General features: G+C 40.1%; 1 protein-coding gene and 1 long non-coding RNA gene across 14 annotated transcripts in view; one reads left to right on the top strand and one right to left on the bottom strand.

Annotated features, from left to right (window-relative positions):
- Nucleotides 1-26,609, bottom strand: part of DLGAP1 (DLG associated protein 1) — a 417,012-nt gene that overhangs the window by 51,857 nt on the left and 338,546 nt on the right. The gene's annotated exons all lie outside the window — the stretch shown is intronic.
- LOC311432336 lies at nt 7,739-25,435 on the top strand. Its single transcript, XR_014689985.1, has 2 exons — nt 7,739-7,846; nt 25,079-25,435. It is a non-coding gene; the product is annotated as an uncharacterized lncRNA (long non-coding RNA).

Genomic DNA, 26,609 nt, shown 5'->3' with positions numbered 1-26,609 from the left:
ACACTCTCCGGGAGGGGCCCATACCACCCTGTTACTACAGCCTCCTTTTTAGGTCCGGAAGGCATAAACACCGACTAATATTACTTTTGGGAGACTCTGCCTAGCATACTCTGTGTGGGAGTTTTCTAAAAGGTTGCTGCAATAAATGATTTACCGGGACAGTAAAAAGATGAAGAAAGCGCTGAGCTGGCTTCTCAAGACAAATTACTTTCTTCACCCACTCCCCGAGATCCTTTATAAAGTCCCTGTAATGATTAACTTTCCAGAATTCTAAAATCTGCTCAAGATCAGATTTTACTCCCGCATCTATCTCTTGGGATAAAGATCCTTCATGCTCTGGGACTGAATCCCATTTGGTGCATGTGCATGTTTGGTTTGGGTATCCAGTTGTTTCCTTGTCACCTGAGTTCTCCTGCAGGGACCTTGTTATACAGAGTCGATGTTTGGTAATGCAACATGTGTTTTCTGCTAAACAAAACACAAGAGAGTGTTTTGCCCTCCAATTTACATTCATTTCATTAAAATAGTTTGTTCCAGGCATAGCACAGATGAAACCAGACTCGCAGTGAGGAAGGAAAAAGCAAACGGGGCAATGCCAGTGGAGGCAGAGAGCAATGATAAGGCAGACAGAGAAATGGCTGCGCACACATGGGGGTCCCTCGCCTCTCCGTGATGCTGGTACCTCACTGGGACCCCCAAGGAGTTTCACAACACACACAATAAATGATGGTAGGAGACACTTGGAGGAGAACAGAATGGAAAAAAAATTAGTCATAACTGTACCTCAATAGATAATAAACAATGATGTGTATTTCTGGTGATAATGATCCTGCAGTTCACTCTTTCTGCTTATTCTAACTTCCCCTACTGTGCCACTGCTGTCTAATATGGGATATTTACATGAAAGATGAGTTAGGAAATTATGTTCCATTATAACACCAGGTATAATAAGTGAAGCTATGGAAAGCAGCTTCTCTCTCCTCCTTCTCTGCTTCTATACCTATCATTTCCAGTGGTTTCTAGTACCCATCCACAGACATTAATAAGCATTAAATCTCCTATTGCCTTCATTTTACTGAAGAGGAAACTGAGGCACAGAACACCTTGCCTATGGACACAGACCTAGCAAGTAGCTGGGCCAGTCTGCCCTTGCATACTTCAAACATTTCTGATGCCTCTCTACAGAATTTTATTAATTACTCACAATTTGTAGCAGGCAAACCCATACGAAGGCCTTATTAGCACCATGCACACACAGTGTAAAGAGCTCCTGCTTCCCAAAGAGCTCCCAAAAGGCTTGCAGCTTTAATAGCCCATAGAAGCTCACATTGGGAACAAAGATCTTTTAAAACATTGCTCCCATAGCAATTTTAATTATGGCAGATCATTAGTCAGTAAACCAATGCTCTGGGGCCACTTATTGAGCAATGGAGCCCTGGTGTCCCCAGCTGCAGCTGCCATCCCAGCCTGGAGAGTCTCGCAGTGCTAACAAAAGCAATTACAGAAATATTTCGAGACCCTTAGCAGACGCTGGCAGAGTGGCTTGTCCAACTACCACCACCGGGCTGAGCAGTTCACTACACCAGAGAGGAGAAAACCTGCTGGGGATGCGGCCACGACCTGCGGGGCACCCAAAGGTGGGGTGCCTGCCCCGTTTTAGCAGTAATTTGGTGCCCAAGGTCTGCATGCACCTTCAAAGAGCAGCGTGGCTGTTTTGAAAGTCTGCCATCACCCATCTAATCCCATGATATAGGGAGAAACTCCACTGTCAGAGTGGACCTAATGTCCTTCTTGCAGGGGCTGCTGCTCCCTGGCACACTCCTTTGACCCTCCTGTCAGAGCAGACAGCCCTCCCGGCAGGAACTGGTTAACAGGACGGCGCCGAGCAGCGCTGACAGGCAGCAGCTCTGGAGGAAGGCAGTCACGGCTTTCAAGAAGAAAAACCACCGCCGGGCCGCCGCAAAAAGAGCCATGCTATTTATTTTCCTGGGAGGTGAGTGGGAAGGCGTTCAAAGCGTGGCTGCTATGCTGCTCTGGCACGGAAAGTGCTTTTCCAAATTGAAATCTTCCATCAGAACGGCCTGGAAAACGGCGTGTGGTTTCTAACCACGGCTCGTTCCTTTCGGCTCTGCCTCCTCTCCCAGGTTTGAGCCCGCAGCCTCTCCAGGAGAAGCACGAGAGGAGCGCGGCATCCCCACGCGTCCACGCCAACCTACCCCAGGGCCTGCAGGTAGCAAACCCAAACACTCTCCCGAAAAGGACCTTGCCTGGCAGGGGGCTGAGGGAGCAAAACGAGCCCCTCGCTGAGGTGGGGAGCAAGAAGAAGTTGTTATTTGCTGGCTTGGGGGGAAAGGAAGGAGGGATGCTGAAAGGGTACTGGGCAGCTGCTTTTCCGGTTGCTCTGGGAGCCAAGAGAAGAGCCTTTGATCTACTGAGCAGGCCTGGGCTGGCCGCCAGGACCTGTATCCTTTCTCCTGCAGCGACAGCAGGCTTCCTCGCTCGCTCCTCTCCCATCGCCGAGTCAAAAAAACAAGTGACGTAACTCATACAGGGACCTTGCTGAAATGTTGCTATTATCACTGGCTCTGCAGAAAACATATGCTACGAGGGCCTCAGTCTGGAATAATCTTCTCGTTCAGGGAAAGGGGAAAAAAAAAAGAAAAAAGAAAAGAAACCGTGAGGTCCTCTGGATTACATCTTGCAAAGCCTCATAAAAACCCCTCGTGTGTACTGGTGAATTAAACCCATTGGTTCCACAGCTGCATTGCTATCTCGACATAGCACCTTGGCCAAGCAAACCCTCTCCCAGATTTTCTTATGCTGTTGTGACCAGCAGATGCAAATAGGAATATGGCTTCCAGACCTATATCTTAAATGATGCCAACAAGACAGAACTTATTAAGGAACGAGCTGTTTCAAAACAATAGTCAGCTATTTTCAGTACAGTGGAGGCCAGCCTGTTTCATTTGTGGTGTTGCCCGAGAAAGGGGAACATGAAGGCAGCTGTGTTTCTTAGCTCTCTGACCAGAATGACCAGACTATACAGAGTTTCCCTGAGAACCAGCAGGGCTTTTGTCCTTACCAGCGCAACGTGACTACCTCCATCACTGCAGGTAAATTCTGCTTGGATGTAACCCAGACCTACATCTTTTCCCCAGCCTCAGCCAGGATTTGAAAATCTCACTGCGTTAAACACAGAAACATGATACATTCAATTTCTAATGATTCTGAATCAAATATTTTTACTTTATATAATGTTACATGATCCACTCTATCACCTCTGAAACACAACAGCTTTTACACTGTCCCTTCCCCTTCCTTTTGGTGTTCACCATCAATACTGAGAAGGCCACTTTGCAAGACAGGCAAAAGTACAGGCTTGAGCCTGGATGGTTCTATGAAGTTAATGCAACCAAGCACTTCTGTTCTCTCAGTCATGTTTCCACCTTTCCATCAGATACTTGCTGCTCTGTATCAATATTATTTGCACGGTAGTGGCAGCTTCTCTTAAGTAGGATCCCCAGCAAGATATACTTTTTGGCTCTGTATTAGTTCTGTTTCCCAGGTTGCAGCTTAACATCGTGAGATGCAAAAGCCATCTCACCAGGTGTGCTGTTTTAACTGTGTCCAGCTGTTCTGAACTCAGCTGGAGCCTTCATATTTGGGTCAGGTTCTCTCTCCAGCCATTATCACAGTGACTTCAGCTTGCTCTGGATGAAGGCCTTAATCCCTGGTGCCACTTGGGGCACCCATTTCAACCCATGATGCTGCCTGCTGCTTTTCATATGAACACATCCTGCAAGGATTTTGTGCTTTCCCTCCTACTGCTAAGCTTTACTGAATCTATCAGATATTGCTACTTTTGAGAAAACATTTTAAACAGAAACTCATTAATGAAATTGGGTGAATTGAGAAAGGAACAAACCACAGAGTAAGAACTACAAGTTTGGAAATTATCAGTTATTTTTGCCTTCCAGCACACACTTCTGCAGAGTTCTTATTCAACCAATGCACCTGAAACCTGATTTTTTTTTTTCACTTGAGACACTGTCTCACTTGTGTGCAATTACTTGAAAATAGGTCAACATGCATTGAGGGAACTCATAGCTGGAGTAAACTCGTGCTGACAATAAGAATTACCATCAATTTTAAGAAGCTGTTTTGCTCACTGTGACGCTAAGAGCAGCCCAAGCTCCACCTCGCTACCACCATCTCTGACAGGGGCAATAGAAGACTGCTTGCTACTAGAACAAGGCAACACTGTTCTCTCTCTCCCAGCCACTCTCCCAGCTCCAGTGACCTCCAGCTTAGCAATTTCTGTAGTCTTATCCAGTATCCTTTGGAATTGATAGCCCTTAGTGGATTTTTCTTTTGCTCCTTTGCACAGCTGCTTCTTGAACCCATATAGTACCATCAAGACATCTAAATAATTTTGCATGTGTTTCATAAAAACAGTGAACGTCCTTCCCTAGCCATGTGCAATTCAATGTCAGTTTTCTTGGCACACAAATCAATATACCATCTGTATGACTCCCTCACTGCATTTTTCCTACCTGTAATTGTTTGCCTTATTGCTGATGACATTGACTGATGCAAAGACAGAGGTGTAAGGAGACACTTGCAGATGTGGAAACTGTATAAAATAAAATGTTTGTCAAATGGAAAAGAACAACATGGATCACAAAATACGTTTTCCATCTTCCAGCTGTGCACTTTGCAAAAAAAAAAAAAAAAAGCAAAAAAGTTTGTTAAAAAGGATAGCTTTGATTAAGTAGTTGACACTTGAATTTTTAAGAGAACTAAAAGATGAGATTTTCTGCTGTGTAAATAACTGAAGCTTCATTTTTGCTTTATCATCAGTAATAAACACATAAGCTGCAGAAATGTCAGCTGGGTTTAAAGGAAATTACCACTAGCATAACTAGCAATAGCACTGAAGAACAACTGGAAGGATACAGCAGCAACCCCCTTTTCACTCACTCTCAACAGCTGCATAGAGGGTTAAGCTGTGACAAGTCAGTGTGAGGACACGTCAGAATTATAATGTGACAAGGTATTAATAAGCTAGAATTTGGCCCAGTGAGATGACACAAAACCCATTTTACCATGACAGATTTTGCTTGCCACTGGCCTTTTGAAGCTGAAGACACACAATGACTTGGACTCTCCTATGGGTGGGAAGAAGGTGGCCACAGCCTCCAACAGTCCCTCTCACCCCCCCTGTTGATAAGGCACCAGCAGAAGGTATAAGGACTTTCCTTCTGGAATTAAATCCAAACAGCCCAGATTTGGAGTTCAGGAGGGAGACTTAATGCCTATAAATTCTTCAGCTAGTAACTCTTCCTATACTTTTCCCATGCCCACGACTCTGGCAAATTACTCAGTCACTTAAAGGGCATCACACACTTAGAAAAGTTCCTAAATTGGTACCAGCCAGATCTAACTTAGCATAGTGGGCTCCTGGGATATAGAGCTGAGAGTTAGCCTGCTAGAAAACTAGCTCAGGATATATGTTTTTGCAATCTGGTGGTAATAAAAAACAGCAGCAGCATATCTCCTAAGCCTCCTCCTCAGACTACTAACAGTTCTGTATGTCTCATATGCAACCGGCATCAGACAAAGGGAGGTAAACCTATATACTCTGAAATACAAAAAAAAAAACAGAACAAAACAAAAAAAAAACAAACCTCACTAAACCAGATGTATTGTAGCTATCATAGTTTCCACTGATTTTTGCACATCTTCAATAACTGTCAATCTGAAATGTGATCAGCTGACTGGCTGTAGTATATAACAAATATGTTCATGTTTATATACGTCCCTGGTTTCATTCCCCACATGTACACATTCGAAAAGCCTCATGTTTTGCAGCCGTCACCCAAACATCTGCAATCATTTAAGAATAAAACAGTCTGCCATCTCAGCCTAGGCTTTTCAGCGCACACTACAACTGATGTCATTCTGGTATTTTAGCTTTTCAAAAGAAACAAATAGGTTTCCAGGCAAACCACATCACAGAACATGCCACGGTTATCGGTTCAAAGAGCCTCACTGGCTCAGCTGCTAGTGCTGGGTTTCATCACGTCTTCCTGAGGTCAGGCAGGGAAATGCTAGCCCAGGAATATACATCTGTGTCTATACAAATAGCTTCAGACTGTTGTTTTTGCCCTGGCTGTCCCCCGAAATAATCCCTGCAAAACATGAGAACTGTCAAGTAGAGGCTTGGCTGAGGACAGACTTTAATAAGAATCACGCAGTGTTCTTGAGTGTGGGTGTTTTGTGTGTCATTGTAGGGATGAAGGAAAACAGACTGAATGAAACAGAGGTCATTAATGCACTGTCCCACCACCTTACCATGAAAATATCCCTCACACTTATTTTCAGAAGTGCATTCTGCTTGCATTTTTTCTTTCCTCTAGCCCACACCAGAGCAGATGAGAAATAAATTCTGGAGAGTGGACTGTATTCAAGAAGGACTGCTTAGACCTTGGCTTCTCCAATTTGGCAAACAAGGCTAGACATATTTTGAGTCCCCAAAATGACCCAGCATGGATCTGTGTTCCAATGAGTGACAGATCAGACAGGATATGGCAGAGACAAAGCAGAACCACCTCTGGGGCTGCTCTCAGCTAACCTGGAAATGCTTTCAGTTAGCAGCCTTGCACAAATCCTGGGTTGATGCCTATGTAACTTTTCTGATGCAAATTCAGCTGGAAAAAAAGAAAAGAAAAGAAAAGAAAAGAAAAGAAAAGAAAAGAAAAGAAAAGAAAAGAAAAGAAAAGAAAAGAAAAGAAAAGAAAAGAAAAGAAAAGAAAAGAAAAGAAAAGAAAAGAAAAGAAAAGAAAAGAAAAGAAAAAAAAGAAAAGAAAAGAAAAGAAAAGAAAAGAAAAGAAAAGAAAAGAAAAGAAAAGAAAAGAAAAGAAAAGAAAAGAAAAGAAAAGAAAAGAAAAGAAAAGAAAAGAAAAGAAAAGAAAAAAAGAAACTAAGGAGTCTAGTAACAGGGATGACAGCATCCTAACAGCTCAGCATTGGTAGGTATTGATTAAATGCTTCAGTGACTAAGGCTGACAGGCCAGCAGTGATAAAATTACACCAGGCTCTAAGTCAGGCTCCAGTCAGGCAAACTTTCCACCCAAACATCCTTTATTAAAATTAGAGGAATAAACCGGTCAGGGGACATAAAGGAGTGCTGAGCTTCTAACTGATATGTAAACTCTTTCAAATAAGATGGCACACTACCTTGTAAATGGCTGAGTTAGGGTAAATGTGGTGTAAGAGACACCGTATTTTGTATCGATGAGGTATATACTTTTGGTAAGGCTACAGTTTCTAAAGATGACAAACATCAAATGAAGTGTCCCAATATCTTGATGTAAAGACATAAGACAGAAATGAAGGAAATGAATAAGCTGGTCATAGAGACAAATGTCATTCAAGAGTTTCACCCCTGGAAATCAGTCTCCACGTTGCCATTGGGACTGTTGTCCAGTGCTTCTCTTTTGCAGTCTGACATTTGCAGGCTCATGCTGCTGTGACTGAAGTTCATTTTACTGTAGGGGATAAGGCCTTATGAAAGAGACACAAAGGGTAGGCACTGTTCAAAATAGGCATTCAAAAACACGGGTTTCTAAAAATGTGTTATTAAAGAAGAAGAACTATAAGAGTATTGCAAGCCATATTTTCCCAAGGGCAATCCGACCTTTTTATCCTTGTTCTTATCCCTCAGGTGTGGGATTTATTTTCACAGACACAGATCCTGAAAGATCCGAGTGAGAAATGATTCTTCCCATTACAAATGCCTTGTCTGCTGTCCATACACGTTACCTGGCAAAACCTGAGCTTTAAGGTAACATCACAATGATTTATTTTGAATACACTGTTTGCAGTGCGCCCTGGTTTTACACAAATACTATTGTTCAAACAATTTAGATGCCTTGTCATTTCCACAGGTATGTTTATCTGATTAGAAAACGTTACATTCAAAAGCATGTCACCTTCCTTCATGTCTGCCTCATCCAAAAACACTGTACTGCTATTCCTTTTTGACTTGAGATGCTAGTCAGTTTTGTGTTAGATGGTTGTTATTGCTGGGAAAGGACTGTAGTGATGGAGTAAGCATCAATCTCTACACCCTTTTTTTAACAAAGAATAAAGGGAGTCTGACTTCCTTCAAGCCTGGAAGAGTAGGAGAAAGATTTCTATCTTGCGAATCTAAGCTGCTGTCAGCACATAACTTAACCAAAAATAGTCACTCCATATCTCCCTCCCTCACACCCCAGTGTCATGCCCTGAGGTTTTCTATGCTATATCTAGCTTTTTTTTTTTTTTTTCATGTACCCATGTGAGTTTCTGTTCTTTCTGTCATGCATCAATAGATACAGCACAACAGATCAGTGACCGAGCTCCTGTGTTTGCAATTGAGCTTTGGTCTTAAGGGATATTCACCATGTTTCTGTGTTTTGAGTCATGACAATATGTTATTGTCAGCTTCTTTGGGGTATCAGTACTCAATGAAGGACATTGGTTAAACCCATGAGCTCTTGTGCAGATACTCTGTATTCCCTAGCAAGCCAACTTTCTCCAGGCCAGCCAGTAAGATTCATCATAAAAGCTACTTTACAAAAAAGTATAATTTCTCTTCATCACAGTGCCACAAGTCTGTTGCAGAAGAAACACCTGCACTATTTGGGAGCTCTGGGCAAGTCCCACAGAAATGTTTTAGCCTCACATGGAAATGTCACATGGAAATGTTTAAATGTCTGTGGTGAAAAAGTCCACAATGAAGGGAAGGTTCACAGTAGCTCCTTTCAGCTCCTTTCAGAGCACTTACTAAGGTCAAGGTTTGATGGTAGCTGTTTTCCATGGCAGTACTAATGCAGGTACTTGTGCATTGCTACTTCTGCATTGCTACATCCCCACTTGTACCAAAGCACAGCTGTTGGAGGGTTCTGCCAGCCACATCAGGTACATGACTCACATCTCATCTTTCAAATTCAGGCTTTTCTACCTTTCCCTTGGCTATTTTTTTAAAAGCCAGATTCACAGCACAGCTCCAGAAAGCAGCTGTATCAGCAGAGCTGGAGGGAGCAGTAAGCTGTGAAATAGGGACACAGACACTGTGTGACAGTACTGCTTCTGAAGACAGCGTGCTGTCACTACAGCCTAACATTAGGTGCCTGTCTTTTCACTGGCTATGAAAACAACTGAGGAAAATTTGCTTTCCTAAGGTGAAGTTGGCCTTCATATGTAACCCTTACTTCTCTTCATATTGTGGGTACTTTGAAATCTGTACACTGATTTATACCTTCAAAATTAGGAGCAATGTATTACCTTCTAGCTAGGGAGTCAGGCCTGAATTCACAGCAATACTGATATTTAAATACCTTTACATAAACAAACCTACTTAAACATTTGGTCTGTGTAGGACTTTCTGTGAAGTTTACCAGGCACCTATGCACATCATCAATTACCTACATACATTTCTCCTTCTATACATTTATGTTGGTATAATTAAGATGAGAATTTGTTTCTACTTCTCTCAGGGTTCTTTTTACTTATTGGAAGAAAAAGATTTACTGCCTGATAATTTGTATATGCTTCTGCTTTAATGAATCAAAAATTAAACACCAACCTCTAATAACAACCAGATCTTTTAAAAAGATCTCGACTGTGTCAACAACCTGAATGTATTAAGCATCTTCTCTGTTCACCATTATAACAATGCCAAGATCCTCTTTTTATGATGGTAAGCTCTGGAAAGCTGACGCACCTGAAAAAGGAATAGGCTGGTCTTTGTTGCAGCTTACACACCTACACACCTGCAATAAGAATGTTAAAAAAAAAAAAAAAAAAAAAAAGCGCTTTGTTGCAGAATCCTTAAGGGTGGCAGCACAGTAAAAGTCAGGGGTATATAATTTAACATCGGGCTCTGCCTGGATTTACTCTGCTTTTTCTAAATGAAGTAAATAAGTAAATGTCTTATCAAAGATGATTTTTACAGCATACCCTTTTCAGAACCGAACTTTGAAGTCTTTGCTGCTGAAAAGACAGCTGGATTGTGTAATGAGATGCTCTTTTCTTCATAATCTACAGGTGAAACAGTGTACTGGCTGTGGAAAGTTAAACATCATGTAAATAAGAGAAACTAAGAGCAGTCAGTGCAGAAGCACTAATTTAATGTGGGGAAAAAGCAGTGAGTGAGTCTCAGTTTTAGTCCATTGTCCTGGAATTTCAGCTGCAAACTGCAGAAGCTTCCCATCTGCCCCAGCATTATGCAAAGTATAATGGAGTTGAGTCAGTTTGCTCGCTTAAATGTTTTTCTAAAAAATACTGGCACAGATTCACCTTGGGGCTGCCTGTGTATTTTCTTTCAATCAGTTACTGAAAATTGAGGGGTTACAAGAGCCTCTATATGAAGAGCACAGGGGACTGACTTTTTCTGGTGTGCGCCATCTGAGGCTTTGTGGGTTTCTGGCTTTCAGCAGGCACAGAGTCAAAATACAGGTCTAGCTGCTGAAAGGGCAGAGGCACAGCCATAGTGTGCTACAGATGAAGCTCAGGGCAAGCTGACAACACTTAGAGGCTCACAGAGCAGATATGTATTGGCACTGTGCCTTTTGGGTCAAGACCACGTGGTGCACTGAAGTAAGGATCCTTTGCAGTCACGGGACAAAGTTGCAGAAGCAGAACAGTGGTGTGCCTCAGCTGTTTGAGATCTAGCTGCAGGATTGAGACCTGTGATGTAGTGTTGCAGAGAACAGTCCTGCAACTTTTTCTTATCTTTTTTTTTTTTTTTTTCTTGGTAGAAATATATGAGAGGCTTAATAGAAGTATATAGGGTCCTCATATATAAAGTCCCCAAAACCTCAAAATTCCTATGAGTATCCTACTGGTTTCTTTCCCACCTATGTACCCAGATTTGCTTCCACAGAAAACTGGGACACCTGTGGAGATGGTTGCATCCTGGTCCTGTTCCAGCATGCAGCACTCCTTGGGACCAGGACTCTGAGAGTCCATTGACCTGACCACCATAGACACTGGTACAGGGTATGGGATAGGGCAAGTGTGGATGAACCAAGAGAAAAGACTTATTTAATAAATATTTGAAAATGGTTATTTCTTATTTCCTGCTCATCTGGCTCTGAACACTGACCTGTTAGCCCTTTGTATTACAAACGTACCTTGAAAAGTTATTAGACCGTAGGTGGACGCTGTGTAGCAACTCCTTGGTACAAAGCACCAGTACATTGGAGTCAACACTGAAGAAAGGTGAAGAATGCAAACTCTTTCTAACGTCACTAGAATGAATAGCTTCACCATCTGCATTTTTCTAAAGCCGTATCGTGTGAGCCTTTTCACTCGGTTAGAAAATAGTCACGCTATTTAAAAGCACTGTATCCCGAGGCGTCCCTTTCACAGATCTGTAGTAGAACAATAACTCCCTCTGGTGTTTGCCTGCTATTGTTACTTCCTCAGGCACAGCACCAGGAAACCCTGCTAGATTATGTGTGTACCATAAATACTGTTTCCTTGGTATTGCACACTGTGAACAGGAAGGACAGTGCATGCATGTTGGGCAAACATCGCCCCAAGGGCCACTTACATTGCAGGTGAACATCACCTGGACACTGAGAAGTGGATTGCCAACCTTCGCTGCTGCTGAACGGCTTGCTCTGCCAAAGACTTATTAGCATGCTCCCTGCATTTATTTAATTACACTAACAGTAGGCTTACTGCAATATGTCTGGATGCTTTATTTGATGACTACTGGAACTTACCGACACAGTCCCAAGAGAGTCGGGATACATACAGGGCTATGTCAAGTGGCTGGATGGTAGTTCAGAGTTAATGAATTGCTGTGCTGTGCTCTTGGGACAGAAAATGTGGAACTTCCATTCAGCTGCAAACTTATTTACAGGAATGCTGTCACAGCTTCAAGGCTCAAAGCTGTAACAAGTGAGTTACAAGCTATATCTGCAGGCAGAGGAAGCAAAATAAGATGCAAGAGAATTAAGCTCCTGTCCTTAGGGCTAGACCCTACCTATCCATTGTCATAGTAATGTTGATCATTATTTTTTAATACAAAATTTACTAGAAAATATAATTTCTTAATGTTAAAAATATACCACACAATAATTTAAAAGTAAACATCCAGTATTTTTTTCCCCAGATTTTTGCCATATTCAGTTGAGGAAAACAAATCTACAAGAGAAGATGAAGGAAAATAAATATTTGAAATATGGCTTTTGCCATGGAGAGGAGGCTATTTTGCTGGGCTGCTTAATAAAAATTCTTTCCACAGAATCATGTAATTATTCAGCTGGATGTTCTCCCCAACCAAACGTAGGCTTTTTACATTTGACCTAAATTTCTGGAGGGATTTTTTTTTTTTTCTTCAGCATATCACTGAACAGGAATCTGTAAGCTGATTATTGTTGTTGTTAATTCAGTTCTGACTGCAAACATATCTTTATGTATTTTAAACACTGGTATACAGAGCTGAAATCAGAAAAGTTAAGAGTCTCTCTCTTGAAAGCTCACGCTAAATCCTGACTGTCTGGCACCCTGATCCTTGCTACAAATAACCCTGTGACAGAAGGCTCCCTGGCCTTGTATTATATCAAATGTGTAACCATACTACACCTTTGATGTAAAACAACTCCCCTTTAATGTGCTGTAATCTGTTATTCTCTTTGTCTCTCGGATAGTAATCCTCTTGCACATGGTAATCCTCAAAATCACATATGTTCTTTAAAGCTTTTATTTTGGAAATTATTCATATACTTTTTTTATTTATTTATTTTTTTTCTCTCTCTCTTTTTTTTTTTTTTTTTTTTTTTCTGGGCACTGCCAACTAAATACTACCCAAATGTCTTTCATCTGTCTTGGACCTAGGCAGGTGGAATGTTTTTATGTTCCAAATTCACTATTTGGTTGGAACTGGGTCAGCAAGATGAACAGACAGTTTCTAGTCATCTGGCAGAATGGTAGCATGCCTGCTTTTTGTTTGGCCAAGACAGATGTATAAGATTTCTGGGACAGTTAACAGGAAACAAGTGAAACAACATTTTCTATTTGGGTTGTAGAACAGAGGAATAGGGGAAAAAAAAAAAAAGGATGTAGTTGTCTAGAATGATTTTAAAATATCTTCTTCTGGACTACTAAAACAGGGTAGTAAAAGAAAAATTCTCACCTCAGCAGTAATAATCCAGACCCTTAGCACTGGAACCTGGACATTTACAAGCATGCTACCAGCTACTCAAAGTTTCATTGTTGTATGATGAAACGTTTTTAGATATTGCAACCTTAAGTCAGAGGTAGTAGAACACAATGACTTCATCAGAGCAGCATGTTTGTTTAAATGATCTAATCTTGAAAGTGGGTGATGACTATGATGTGAATATCATCAGGTCAAATATAAGATCTTATATGACATAAGCTACATTAATTGCAAGACATGATGAATATTTGCCTAAGTGTTCAAAAGATCTTTTTCTTTGGTTATAAATGTGCACTTTGCCATAAGCAATTTACAGCAAGCTGGATGGAGTTCTGAGGTACAGCTTCCAGTGATACAACAGCACAACCTGCTGATCACACCATCTCATCTTGCCTGTTCAAGCAAAGTCAGCCTGTGCTGCTTGCTCCCTGGAAGTCCAACCTCAGAAATTTCTCCAAATTTGCTTTTTACAGAGGCTGTACTGCCAGCAGGGCAGATTCTGGATGCAATGCAGAGGTCTAGGGACATTTTATTCCTTTTGCCCTTGCTTAGGGCTACAAAGAAGACAAGATGTACATGGAGTGCTTGAGGCCCCTTGGTTGGTTGAGCCCCGAGCAGAGCAGGCTGAGGGGAGGCCTCATGGCAGCCTGCAGCTCCCTCACAAGGGGAGCGGAGGGGCAGGTGCTGAGCTCTGCTCTCTGGGGACAGTGACAGGACCCGAGGGAACGGCATGGAGCTGGGACAGGGGAGGGTCAGGCTGGGGGTTAGGGAAAGGGTCTGCACCCAGAGGGTGGTTGGGCACTGGGACAGGCTGCCCAGGGATGTGGTCACGGCACTGAGCCTGTCAGACAGAGTTAAAGGAGTGTTTGGACAATACTCTTCAGACATGTGGTCTCGTTTTTGGTCGGTTCTGTGTGGAGCCAGGAGTTGGGCTCAATGACCTTTGTGGGTCCCTTCCAATTTAGGATATTCTGTGATTCTATTCTATGTTTGATGGGAGGCGTTCCCCACTGTAGGGGACAACCGATATGCAACACCTCTGTGTTGGTCTGTCCTGCAGAGCCACATTGTCTGCCCCTTGCCTTGGTCATCAGGCAGAGCAAGAGATCAGCTGTGGGCTCTGGGTCAGCTGCTGACTCACTAGGGATGCTGGATAAACATGCCTGAGCTAAATCCTATCCTGAATTAACGATTAATCTTGTGACTACAAAAGGCTTAAAGTTTTCTGCTGAAGTTCTGTGAAGCTCTCATCCTCATACAAAATCAAAATTGCCTTCTATTTACTTCATTCAGATTATAATTTGTACCTCTTGAGTCACAAACCTGAATGTGAACTCCCCAGTTTTGAGAGTTTTAGGGAAGGGGTCTTGGTGGTCTCCTAGCTGCAACAACTTTGAATGTGGTTTGAGGTTTAGGGATCCCCTGCAGACCTGCAGGTCCCTTTTTGTAGTGAACTGGGGTAGCACATGTGCCATAGCTCAAAGACTGCCACCCAGGCACAACAGGAATGATAAATAGTACTGATAAACACTCCAAGCTGAAGTGTGCTGCACGTGGGAATCAGGCAGTACTATTTCTAAAAGAAAGACAGGAAATTAGGCTCTCTCATGTCTTTTCAAATGTTTACAGTAAATCAGCAAAATTAATGGTTCTAGCAGAGAGAAACTCTACTCTCACTGTACTCCAAGCAAGCTATCCAAATATCAATTTCCTTACAGCTGTTTTTGCCATTTATTTCCTTGATTTGCCAAAATTAAGTCAGCTGAATTTTCTCATGAGTGCAAACATTTGTGTTGCAAAAAATAAGAAAGTCAATGATTTCAGTCATTTTTAGGAAATACAGTTAATATCAACTCTAAGGGCTAATCTTCCTGTCTCACATAAAGACCAGAAAGTCCAGATAGATATGAAACATTTGGGTAATGTGACTGATTGTGTGAAGTTTTACATTCTAAACACCAAAGGCAAAAAACACCTGTTAAAATGAGCCAGTTTTAATTTGGTGAGCAGAAAAAAAGTGAGGTAAATCACCAGTGTTACAAGCAAGACTCCTGGGAAGATGCTGAGCAAAATTTTTCATGCAGATGCCTCATGCATATCAAAATGAAATAACCTCAGTTTGTCCATTCCCCTCTCTGAGAAGGATTAGATATCCAGCTGTCATGGGGAGCTTGCTTGTTCTTTAGTTTTCATCTACTTGTCAAGAATCAACTTTTGCTTGAGAAAACTTAATTAAGCAATAACTCTGCAAAAATCCATTAGTAGTATATTGATTAGAAAAATGCAACTTTTTAATTATGAAATATATTGACACAGTTTTTGAACTTTTAAAATCAACATAATCATTCCTAAATCACCATTTTAATGTCTGTTGATTGAAAAACAAATTATTGAGGTGAAAGTTAATGCTTATAATTAATACTATTTTTGTTTCATCTTAATTCTTAATTGAAATTAAGAGATTAAATGAACAAGAATTAAAATAGAAGGCAATGTAAGCCCACTTCATATATGTTATTAATATGAGGAGAAGAAAACTTTAATATTTAAATGAGAAGCTTAAGGCTATCAGCACTTACAAGACTTGAATCAGAATGTCCAGATTAAAATTCAAGCTCTAATTCTCTTTATATTTCAGCTTTCTCATCAGTGATACAGGGCTCATAATCCTTATTGTTCTCATTCATGGATTGTTTTGAGGATGAAAAATACAATGTTAATATTGAGTATTATCACAACTAGTTTTAAAAGTGTGAATGAAATCACAAGGATTTATTATAAAAGTAAATAAATAGGATATTTGAAACCATAAATATTGAACAGTAAATTCAGCAGTAAATAATAATGGTCTGACGAAGAAAGAAATTAATCTTTTTTTCTTCCCTGGCAAGAAAATAAAGATTTCAGAGATCACTGTATGACATTTTCTGTACACAATTTCCACTTAAGAGGCCCATTCTGAAAATGTTTTTGGAAATATTCTTGAAAGTTAAAGAGATTACAGGTACAGCTACCTTTTGGAGTATGTATGGGTAGACTCTAAGATTTTCACTTTATAGAAGAATAGTTGTACAGAAAAAGAATGGATATAGAGAATTAGCAAAATGTTGTAGTTAATTGGATTTCAAAACACATAGTGGTACATGAAAAAAGAAATTACAAAGTCCTGTTTAATAACTTAAGTATATTAAAAAATTAATTACCCCTCCTGCTTTGAGAAGTCATGGAGAACATAAATGTTACAGTGGCATAACTAACTAGAGAAGGAAAAAATCTACTTAGAATATTAAAATTAATGGCAGCAAACTAATCCATCAGAATTTAAGGTAATACATGACAAGCATAATCTGCTTGTTATTATCTTTCCAAGAAGTCAGTAGAACAAAACAAATGACAAACTTTACAAATTGCAGCAATTTGTAAAAATCAATTGCTTCATAAGTGGTTTAGCAGCTATACTGCCTTCAAAGTCTGTTGCTATACATCATGTATTGGTCTGATACCCCTTTTCACATCATGGAAATGACCTAGTTACCTCTTCTCTACAGAGGGTTTTCAGGACTCACTCTACCGATAAAAAAGGGAGGGAAGTGTTTTGTAAAATTTGAACCTTTATTACTCCTCATCTCAGCACAATTTCACACCAACAAACACCTGCTTATCATTCAAAACAATGTTACTTAGTGGACATTAGCAGATTTCCTCCCAGCATAGTCAAAAGCCAAGTCCTACATTTATATTTGTGATTGAAACATGGAAATTCCAAACCATTTCACGTTATACGTTTCTAATTCTGTATGAAGCACCAAGTCAGAAGTCATTCTGATATAAATTCACTTGCTTGGCTTGCAGGGCTTGGAACTGATTTATTTATCCTTCAAAAAACAAACAAACAAACAAAAAACCAACAACCAAACAAAAAAACTCGAAATGGTCTTATTCTGGTTTCTAAAAAAACCTTGAGGGACAATTTAAGTGAATCAGGAATGCCACATGGATAACCTATGGCAAGGTGTGTGCAAAGGTCTACCTCTGCACATTGTGATTTGCTATGGAGTTTTATCAGTGCTTTTTATGATTTAACTAAGGAACCACCTGTTTACTGTTCAATATAGGGGATGATGTGGCCAAAATGAGAGAATTTTAAGAGACTGTAAAACCATTGGATTTTGCATGCTGATACACTTACCTGCATGGTCATACACCTTTTCTGTCTGGACTGATTCAAATCTGGATTGTCTTTGTATAGACCCCATATAGCATCAAAATGGTAACACTATGATACCGTAAGTATATGCCACTATTCTGTGGAAAATGAGCCCTTTACTGATTGCATTTGTGGCTAATATGACAGCAATTTGAAGAAAAATAGTTTAATGACAGACTTTGGTCTAGATACTTAATTTCCACAGAAAAACAAGGAAGAACATATGATATCATTTGGCTGTCATAAAATCTCTGAAAATGTCATTCTTTGTCATTTCAAAGTAGCTTTAAAACCTTTAGTTAAGACATGTAGGTCTATCATTATGTCAAATTCCAAGCTTTTAACACCAAACACATGATTAGTGTTGTCAGATCTATCAAAACTCAACAACTTCAGCAGACAGTAAATGCAGGAGCACCAACTTGGTTGTCGGTAGCTGGGTTGGCTCTAGGTGGGTCTGCTGTGGGACAGGGTAGGGATGCTTTTCTGGGATGGCTCCAGGGCTTCCTGCCTCCCTCTGCTCCTGGCAGCCCCCTGAGGTGACCTTCTCACTTCTCTAAAAGACTGGGCATGCCTGAGAGCAGGGAGAGCTTTTCAGATTATGGAGGGACAGTGAAGGGCTTTAACAGGTGGCTGGTTGCTTGACTTTCTGTTTAATTGACCATCCTAATGTTTCTGAGATCAAATTATCCTGTTTACTGTTATGAAACCCTACTTTGGATAGGGCATTTTTCATTATTATTGAAGTCATGTAATTGAATGCAAAGGGCAGCTGTGCAAAAAAAAACAACCACACAACATATTTTGAAGCCAACACTGTATTGTGTTACATTCTACTCCAAAAAGTACACGAGTGTCAGTGTCAATAAGTTTTCAACAGCTCAAGTCTTCTGTAGCTGCATCTTTCCTAAATGAAGACATATTATGAGAACTTCTAAAAAACATGCTAGTGTTTCAGTTTTCAAAGACTGATTTCTTGTACAGTTATGTGCCCAACTCTATAAGGCTCAAGCTTTGAGACCATAAAAACAAATATATGTATAAAACTCATGAAAGCTTTTCATGCCAGAAATTGATAATTTCAACTTTGATACATCAAGTCCTTACAGGATTTGAAAGAAGCAGCTGCTCAGAACAATTAGGCAGCTGGAGATCAGCCCTCTGCAGTGATAAAAAGCTCCGGTTTCTGAGCCTGCAGGGATATGAGATATCAGATTTTAAGTAGTGACGTCTTAACATGCAGAAGAGCTGTCACTGCTGTTTTGGGTTTCAAGAAGAGGAATTATTTCTAGGGCTGAAGGCAAAGTTATGGAGGAAACATTTTGGGGGTTTATTAAGGCTAAAGCTGGAAACTCTTTGAAATACTGAACATTTAAAACACCACAATAAAAATCTTCCTTTTAAACATTTGTTATCAATACATTTAGCTTTTCTTAGATCTTCGATGTTTAGCCTTGCTAACAATATATTCCAGTGCATTTATGTGCAACACATCTTACAACCCAAAGGCAAAATTATAGCAGCCTGTAGGATCACTTTGTTCTGACACTTTTCAGTCTCTGCCTATTTGCTTTTAATAATAGCTTTTTTGGGGGGTAGACTTATTATTATGATTCATCAGATCTGTAGACCTTTAAATATTGCATACAAAAGTGCTTTACTTATACCAACACTGAATTCTGCAAGTGTATAAAAACTGGGGGAAGGTCTCTCAGACTTGGCAGGTACTGCAAGACCCTCAGCACTCTTTAGCACTTTTTGCATCTTCTGCCAATGAAATAACTCCATATGACTGTTGAAATGACTTAAGGTGAATACAGCAATTCCCACTATGAACAGGACTTTTTATAAAAGCCATGTACAGAAGACCCCAGGGCAAATGCACACACAGGGGGATAAACTACACTTTAAACTATTTTGTGGGAGAAAAATCAGTGAAGAGATTAGGTATAAAATGTATATTGTATATTTTTCCATATCATCTACACAGCCACACATCTGCACATAATATATTGGCCTCCTAGAGGATGCTTGAAAAACAATAAATGACCTGTACTCAACACTAAAAAAATTACAGCCTCCATAAGCCTAAAATTAGCCCCCTTGGCTATTTCCTCTCAAAATGGCTACTGCTTTGGTACACAGAATAAGCAATGCTAATCTGATCAGAAACTCTGTCATTTGTTGGGTTTTCCTGCTTGCTCAACATGCAGTCCCATCACAGATCAACTAAACACAGCTCACATGACACTCAAAAGACAGAATTACTGTTTTTCTTGGTGGCTAATCTTTTCTTCTTAAAGAATTACTGTATTTTAAAGGCACTCTTCTGAGGAAAAAGAGGTTAATTGCTCTCATTTCAGAGATGGGGAAATGAGAAGTAGAACAGTTAAATCTCAGATTACCTACAATTTTGAGTGCCCCATCTGAGATGCTAACTAATTTTCCAGATTGCATCACCACCTACAAGCAAGAGCTCCTTGTGACTCCCATTCTTCCTCAATACCTCCACAAATCAAGTCTGCATCTCGGGCCAGAAAACTATAAAACAAGAACTCAAAGCAGGCAGACATGAAGTAAATGACGGTTAACATCTCACAGCAGCAGGGCTGTGAGAAGCAGGGCAGAATGTAGCTCTCTAAGATGGCTTTCCATGGATTCAGCTATAAGACCATCTTTTTTATCACTGCAAGTCCCTAGTCTCCCATGTTACACACCTTCTGACTTCTGCAACAAATGAGCTCTGTCTTCAGTGGACAGCAGCTTCCTTTATTTCTTATCCCTTGACAACCCCTGAGTATCTCCTGAGCACAGTCCAGTCTGCCTCCTGTCTGGAAGGCAGGCAGGCACCTTCTGGGAAGCTTGATACAAGAACCATAATCAAGGTCTGTGAAATTGAAAAGGTCTACATTGAAGCCAAAATAAGACTGCATATGTAAGTTTAAGTCTATCTTTTTCTCCTTTATGAATGCTTCGTGTTGTGGCTTTAACAGTCTTCTAAAACAATCTTCTAAAACAGTCTTCTAAAGTAATTTCAGTTGCATAATTTAGTTACTTTACAAAAAAAAAAAAAAAAAGCAACAAGAGAAAACAGCACAAGAGAAATTTCTACTGTGCCATGTTATATTGAAAATCAAGAGCATCATTATGAGACTGAAATCCACCTCACTGCTGGTTGAAACACCAGGGGTAATAACAGATGGAGATGGCCATCATGCTCAAGGTGGACACACATGAGGTGCCTGTGTGTATTTACTGATGAAGGTTGAGAAACCTCAGGGACAGGAGTCAGGCTCTGAAAGAGTGTGCCTTGAGGGAACACACACTTCCACTGCTCCTCACCAAGCCTTTCTCCACTGCCTCTTCCAATTTGTTCTCATTTCCATCTCTTTCCCCAGCCCTTCCATGCAACCCAGGTTCACCCTCCTGTTCTAGCAGCTGTTCCTCAGGCATCTCTCCCAAGTCAGGACACTTCCTGGCCTTCTAAGTCACAGCCTTCCTTCCAACAGTCCCCCTGTTATCCCCTGCTTCTGGTCTCAGGCTTCTTAGCACTTCCTCACTCCTGTCCCATGCACTCCTGCTGTGCCTACCAAAAGCTTTGGCACCGTCTGTCTTGCCCATCTCCTCTGTCTCTGACTGATTTATCCACACTCTCTCACTTCCCCTTGGCAGGGACAGCAGGCACTTTATATGCTTGTTCCTGGTTTGTGCGCTGTGCTCCTTCCAGCAGAGCGTGATTGCAGCAGGGGATGGGATGAAGGAAGGCTCCAGTAGGATCCTGCTGTGCATGCAGCCTGCTGAGGAGAGCAGGGAACAGACACTGCCTGGACCAAGGATGGCTGAAAGAAAAGCTGCCTAGAAGCAGAGCAGATTGAGCAATTCAGCTCAGTGCAGTTCTGTGCAATTCAGAAAGTCACTGAGCTGGGCAAAGCAAGCCTGGAAGCAAGGACACCCTGGGCAGGTGGAGATGCATTCATCAGACTTTTTATTTCTGTACTGTCTTGTCTAGTCACTTTGAGCTTTCTGTATTTTAAAAATGACTACAGGTAAAACTGACAGGTAAAATGAGTTTACCTGAGTCTTGAGTTTAAAGTTTTTTGAGTTAAAAGTTTTTCTGGGTCCTTTGGGGATACTCATTCTAAGGAATAGGCTGAAGCTTATTTATTTCCTCAAAAACCATCAATGGACTTGAGGTTCTGTCCCAGCTAGTCCCAGCTGAATTCCTCTCTGATCATGCTGAGTCCTCTTAGAGATCCCAGTTTAACACATTTTCTCCTGTGGCTTTCCACCTCAGTCTTCTTGCCTTGACAAGTCACCACCCTCCTAATGTTAATCCAACAGTGCCATTCTGTCTCCTCGTCTATCTCAGAGTCATCAACAATTTACAGGTCACCTCATCTGCTTTGTTACTCCTCCGTCAGCTCCCCAAGGGCAGTTTGCCCAGACAACAACTTGGGCCTTGGTTTGAACATCTGTCTTCCAGAGCTTCAGGCAAAAATGTCAACATTTTATTTTATTTTATTTTATTTTATTTTATTTTATTTTATTTTATTTTATTTTATTTTATTTTATTTTATTTTATTTTATTTTATTTTATTTTATTTTATTTTATTTTAGAAAAATACATAGTTATGGTGTGGTGCTTATTTTTTGTTTTTTTCCTCAACGTGTGAGATATCTTCAGCTTTTGCAAGAAAACCATTTCGTTGAACATGTTGTTATCCTTTCTAAAGATGCCTGTGGAAGACAGTAAATGTTTGCATTCTGCTTCAGACTCTTTATTGTGAAACAATGCTTACTTTGAGGGAACCAGGGATTCATACCTTAAATGAAATTCTCCAGGAAAAATCGTTAGCTATTTTCTTTATGCGATCCCCTTTGTTTCTACATGAGAATATATGCATAAGGAAATCTAGTTCTTAGGTCTTGCAAAACTGATCTCCACTTGTGTCATTGTGAAAGGCAGAGAGTTCCAGCAATGCTTTGTAGGGCTTACTGCTGATGCTAATGAAGAACAATCATGTTGGAGGATGAAGAATGCATTGTGGTCATTGGTCTTTAGGAAAGCTATGACACAAATTTGCATTTACCCTCTAGAGGGTTTTAATTTATTAATTTTTAGTTTGAAATGATTCTCCGTCATAACCACAAGCATGTGTACTTCAGAGGAATGTCAAATCAGACTGGCTTTTTCTGACTGGAACTAATTTGTACCCTAAATTAGGGGTAAAAACAGTGGAATTTATTGAAACAAGTAATATAAACAGGAGAATGCATGAAAAAAAATCTTCCAAGATTGAATAAATCTGACCAACTAAAAATTATCAAAACCTGAACACAACAGAAGCATTCAAGAAAATAAGCATTGCTTAATAATAAAGTTGCAAACCTCTGCAATAGAAGAGGCACATTTGAAGTAAAGCACCTGTTGAAGGATTTTTTTAGCTTTCTAAATCAGAAATATCATTTCACATTCCTTGTTTCCACGATCAGATATCAGTCTCCTTGGAAGCAGGAGGTACAGCAGATAATGACCTCTGTTATGCTTTCAATGCTGCTTGCTACTTGCTGCTTTCTAAGTGTGTCTTTCTGGCTTTCTAAAAGCTGTGAGAACAGTTTTCATGTTAGCAAAAGAGGGTATCATGGCAGTTGCATGAGTTCCAGAACATGAAAGACAAAAGGTGTCCAGACGAACTTCACTCCTTGGGACTGTCTGTCTTTGGCACTTGAGGCAGCTGTGAAATTCGGAGCTGTGCCTTGGCTGCTGCAAGCTACAGCATCACACAGTTACACATCACAGCCCGTGAAGCACTCAGGCTGTGAAGGAACTAGCGCTGAGCACACCTGCACAATTTTGTTGTGATTTCACAGATAGCCACAGCTGCTCAGCTTCAGAAGACATAAAGTAATGTCTTTTCTTCTGATATCCAGAGAGGATGATCTAGGTTATCTTTATTTCAGGGCAAAATTCACTTCACCTACTGAAGCACTATGGCCTTCAGTGTTCAGTAAGAGTAAGAATTAATATTTCCATCAGAATACATAAAAAGAAAAAAAAAGAAAAAAGAAAAAAAAAAAAAGGATTTATCTTGTAACTCTTCATATTGCCTGAACTAGGCTTAATTCATACTACCACTGTTATTATCAACCTTTTTTTTTTTTTTTTTTTAAGGGTAATTGTATTTGTGTTTAAACCTATTTAACAGTTTTGTACCTCGTGTCAGATTAGATTATGGCCAATTGTGACCCATTAATGAAATGAGGGATCTCTGTAGGCAATAAAATGAGATAAATCAGCACATCCATGCGCACTTGTTAAAAAACTTGACCCTGTGCCACACAGTCCATGCATCTGAGTGAAATACAGGCCTTACTTTCACCCATTAATTTTAGAGTTTTTGATCTACCAGTTGGAAGAACACAATATACTGTAATTGTACTGTATTTTTAACAACTTGTTCAAAAAAAAAGATTTTTGTAAAAGAACAATCATGAAGTGGAATTAAGCCAGTCAGATTACTGGCAGAGCTTTCTGCTGAGTATGATTAGATAAAAAGAAAATGGAGACTGGAAAAAATTGATCCTCTCAGCAGAATTTGCCGTAATTATATGCAGGATGAGAAATTAGCTATTATTCCACTGTTAAATTCCTTAAGTGGCAAGAAGGAATTACATAATCTCTTGCATAATCTGCTAGTTCAATCTTTCTGTGTAGAATGAAGAAACATTTTTCCTGTTAAGAAAAATGGTGACGTGGATAATCAAGTTCTATAAACCTGTTAATTTTCCCCCCTTATGGGTCAGGCAGTGGATGGTATTGAGATCACCTTGCTAGCAGTTCTTCAATAGCCCAGCAACTTCTGTTTAAGAGTTTTTATTTTCAGTAAGTACAATCACTAAATTTCACACATGCATTTGGCCTTTGCAAGCTGAAATGCAAAAAGTCTCTGAATCTCAAGTACTATTCTTGTGAGCCAGATTCTTTTTAATGGTTCATTGCTCTCATGACCTGAACTCTGCCCTGTTGCCAATGGGCCAGAGAAGTTACATTGCAGTGAACTGCATTCTTGTCTTTTTACTAATAAAACAGGACTTGGATTGTGAACTTTGGTTTCTGCAAGGAACTTGTCACTTGAAGTGCAGCTTTTTCAGTCCTACTTCAAGTGGAGGTAGTACCACTATGGTAAATAATAATTCTGAGAAGATACAAATGACTCATTAACTCAAAGAGGGAACAGACTACATAGCCTAATGAGAATGGGAGACTGACCTTAATGCTACCAAGTACAGTGAAATAGCAACAAAGACATTGTGAAAGGTTTACATTGCTGGCTCATGGATTAGGTACCAGAGTCAACCATAAGCACAGCTACATAAGTTTTTCAGTGTAAAACTTCTCAGTGCTTCTAGTTTCAAAAAATCAGGAACAGTTCTGTAGTTTACTCAGACTAGCAATGTGAAACATAATCAAAGGAAAAAGAAACAAAGCAAGAACCTATGAAAAGGGACAGCTTGTCAGAAAGATAACTACATACAGTTCAAAAAAGTACAGCAAAAAAAAAACCACTGTGTTTAGCATGCCTCTAGATTAACAATGCTTTTTCCTTAAATGCAGTCTGCTCTGCTAATTCTCCCCATTTCTTTTATTACAGATGCTGCAAATAAGGATGGTCTTACAGTTCATGCCTGGATGGGTGATCTTACCTGTGATACTACTACAATCCACAGATAACCAGTCTGCTGAGATGGCCTCACCATTATTATAAATGACAAAACAATCACAATTAAAACATAGAAAAGAAGGAAAGAGAAAATCTGATTTTCTAGGCCCAGAAACATCTCTCAAATTGGCAGAGCTGTAGCTCTGTAATCTCCCCTTTACTCCCTGCAGCCTGTCATGTAACATTCTTCAGCTGGCATTGACACCTACCTGCTGGGTCCAACTGCAAATTTGACTGTGAATGCACAGCTCTCCCCTTCATGCTAATCAAAAGGGTGAAACCAGAAAATTAATGTATAGGAAAAATTTAGAGGAAATAAGGACTATTACAGCCATGATTGATTAAAGCGTGTGTGAACATCAGATAGATGCAGACCAGTAATATTATGATACAAGAATGCATTTAGCATTAAGTATATAATCATATAAAATATGAGTATAACAGATATGAATCCAGAGAAAGCGTCTGTATTCAAATCATGGAAATTAAATTAAATGCCTTGTGAAAATAACAGTTCTAGCTATCTGTATGCCATATCTGATGGGGAAAAGGGCATCTGGGACACTGCCTGGGAGTTCTTCCTTGGAAAAAAAACTATTTCTTCTGTATATGCCACAGGTTGAGATGCAACACTTTTATGTCATATATTTTTTATATTTCAGTTTACTTCTTTAAGACAGAGGCAGATTAGTGGCAGATCTCATGTATTCTAAGTTTGCCACAGAATATACAGTTATGCATTGCTGTTTGGTATTCCCTCAGCTTTTTGTGAAAATGTCAATCACATATGGCCAGTTCTAGGAAAAGTCTGTTGTCTGACAGTTTGCTTGAGGTGTTGCTGTCTGATAAACTACAAGACATCAGAATTTTTCATAGACAGGAAAAAACAAAAGATAGAAAACTATGTGATAAAAGTATGTACGGATACATCACTAGATTTTCTCCAGAAGAGTGTTCTAGAATGGCTGGAGAACTGTTAGTTGTAAAAATTAGAATAAAAGACCTAGGAGAAGTGTGGTGATGGACAAGAGTGACATGAGGTCATCAGATATGGTTTTCCAAACAGCAGTGTTTATTAAGTAAATGAGCTATCCCATTAGCTTCTGCTTGTCCCCAAACAAATCTTCATTAACTAACCACTTCTGCCAAGCATGGCAAACAGCTCAGGCTTGATTACTGCAGGAAGTTATCACGGACTGAGCCAGAGAAACCACAGTGTAAATACAAGTCTAGGAAAAGATATGCCAGTTGCCTCCAACATCAGCCAAGTATTAAAGTATGGATTCAGTGATGACAGAGTGAGAAAGCTGTAGTGAGAGTAAAGACAAAGTGCATGAAATCCAAAGTTTTTTACAGAAACACATTTTAAGCAGACAAACTGATAAGAATCAGCAAAACAGCTATTGTGCATAATGGAAAGCTGACTGGCAGATGCCTGGCACATCAGCGACACATGAAACAT

This window comes from Aythya ferina (genome assembly GCF_964211825.1).
Source record: "Aythya ferina genome assembly, chromosome: 2".
Classification (NCBI taxonomy): domain Eukaryota; kingdom Metazoa; phylum Chordata; class Aves; order Anseriformes; family Anatidae; genus Aythya; species Aythya ferina.
Note: the sequence above shows the minus strand (reverse complement) of the source record. Positions and strands in the feature narration are given on the sequence as shown.